The 2,500-nt window shown below is 35.9% G+C and overlaps 1 pseudogene; it reads right to left on the bottom strand.

Annotated features, from left to right (window-relative positions):
- LOC147722856 (28S ribosomal RNA) overlaps positions 1-2,500 on the bottom strand; it is an 8,206-nt pseudogene that overhangs the window by 2,181 nt on the left and 3,525 nt on the right.

Genomic DNA, 2,500 nt, shown 5'->3' with positions numbered 1-2,500 from the left:
TCTCCCCCTGGTAATGGTTTCTCTGGTATATAACACATTTGCTCTTAACATCAGCGCAGCTATGTACTGGTTTTCTTTCATTTTATTATGCCTGCTGATCCAGAAGTTTGAGGTTGGATTACTCGATAAGTATTTTACACCATCACCTTGGACGGGGAGATTTGCCCATCTCTCAAACTCTTCTTTTCTCCAGTCATATGTTGCTGGCAAATTCAATTCATAACTCAGATAACAACTATCCATAATGTTGAGTTTGTGTGTTTTTATTATGTTGTCAATTTTTTCATTTATATTTTCTCCTACATACATGAATGATCGCGCTATGTACTGGTCTGGAGCATCCCTGAGATACAAAAAGCTATTGACTTTATTGAGACCAATTTGTGTACATAGTTTTGGAATACTGAGGCCCCCAAATGATTTTTTCGAATATAGGAGACCATCACATGTGTATGCAGGAAGGTGTAGAAAGTGTTTGACATACCTTTTTATTGTTTGATCAAGAACATTCAACGTTTTTGCTTCAGTTCCCGTCATTTCTAGTTTGAATGATAGCTTAGGTATCAAGTATTGGCACAGTATTTCAATTTTCTGCGTGGGCTTAAGTGATAAATTATCAAGATTTTGAGCCCATTTAACAAGAACCTCATTAATTCTGTTGTTGCTTGTATGACCAGTGTGTGGATCAAAGTTCAAACCGAGATATCTCTCACTTTCTCCTGGATGAATATTTTCAATATTTTGTTTCTCAAGTTGCCATGGTTTACATTTGTTAACCAGTATTTTGTCTTTATGGTGACTGATATAAAATCCATGTGTTTTTTTCACATTTAGTTTTAGTCCTGTATCTTTACTGAACTTTTCAATGATCTTTAGATTTGTATTAATTCCTTCCCATGTATTGCTTAGTACTGCGATGTCATCGGCAAAGGCAAGAGCAGTGATTTGTTCATCAAGATCATCTTATCCAAATGTGAAACCTTTGCCGTTTTTTTGAAGATCACAGATTAGAGGATCCATGGCAATGTTAAATAGTAGTGGGGATAAAGAGTCACCTTGTTTGACCCCAGATTTCATTATTAATTCAGGAGTTTATTCGTTGTTCTTTCCCTTGAAAGATGTTGTTGAGTCGGTATATAAGTCTTTTATTATTTCTCTGATGTTTGGTGGAACTCTTTGCCTTGCGAGACTCTGTATAATGTGACCATGGCTGACAGAGTCGAAAGCTTTTGAAATATCAACTAACACAACCGCTAATGAGTCACTGTTTTTTCGTGCTCCTTTTATAACGTTTTGCAGGAGAGTCAGATTCTCGAGACAACCTCTCACCTTCATGAAGCCTTTTTGTCTCGTATTCAATTCAACAAAGAATGAGAGTCTTCTAGTTAATATTTTTGTAAATAACTTTATGAATGCAGTACCGATGGTAATTGGACGACAGTTACTGATTTTTGTAAGTTCATTAATCGGTACATTCTTGGGTATCAAAATTGACCGGTTCTTTTTGATAATTACTGGTACTCTTCTCATTGACAACCAAGATGATAGAACTCTGGGCAGCAGTCTTGGTTGCTTGCTGTGCACTTTATTTAGTTCATTCAGACCTATCTTGTCAGGCCCCACTGCTTTTTTCAGATTGGAACTTTCAAAAGCAAGAGTTACCTCGAGCAGTGTTATTTCTTTGCACAAATTCTCAATTTCATAGTCCTCTGGTATTCGATCTATCGGTATGAATTTTGGGTTCTTTTTGTTTTCTTTTTAAATTATGCTTTTGTAGTATTGAAAGATTTCATCAGCACTGATTTGGCATGTGGCATCTTCTGCCCCATCAGTGATAATCCTGGCAATTTTCTTTTTATCTTTCCTAAACATTGCCTGGTATTCTTTATAGCTGCTCTTTGCTTTTGCATATTTTTTCTTGTGCGTCTGATTAAGCTTTTCATTTTTCTTGTCTTTTTTTGTTATTTTGTTTCCTGCTGAGGCATTCTGGTGTTCGTCTTGAGCAGAGTTCACAGGCTCATTATTGATTTCACTTGTTGGTTCATTTGTTATCACTCTTGCTAGATGAGGACTTATATCAGTGGTGTTTTCTGTGATATAAGTCACTACTTCTTCCATCAGATCCATAGCAGCATCGTGCTGTTTTACGTTTTGAGTATATTTCTCGATTTCTGACATTCTGTCTTCCAGTTCATCAAAGTTCTTGATTTTTTGCGCACGTTTTCGATTGATAAAGTCTTTGCGCTTTTCTGTTGTTACTTCCACTGTAATTTCTGGCTCATCGCAAGAGTCATTTTCAGAAACATTTGATGCTTGCAGTACATCTTTTGCGGATTTTTTGCTTTTATCTCTTTTATTTCTTCTTTTTTCTGCAATTTGTTTACTGTTCTTGTTGTCAAAATGTGGAACCATCAGCGCATTGATATTCCTCTTATTTTCATATATTTTTTCCAATTCTGCTAATAGCAGTATTTCTTCCTGTGACCATAATTTTGACGGT

This window comes from Lissotriton vulgaris, chromosome 4_1 (genome assembly GCF_964263255.1).
Source record: "Lissotriton vulgaris chromosome 4_1, aLisVul1.2, whole genome shotgun sequence".
Taxonomy (NCBI): domain Eukaryota; kingdom Metazoa; phylum Chordata; class Amphibia; order Caudata; family Salamandridae; genus Lissotriton; species Lissotriton vulgaris.
This window is presented reverse-complemented; position numbering and strand designations above follow the sequence as displayed.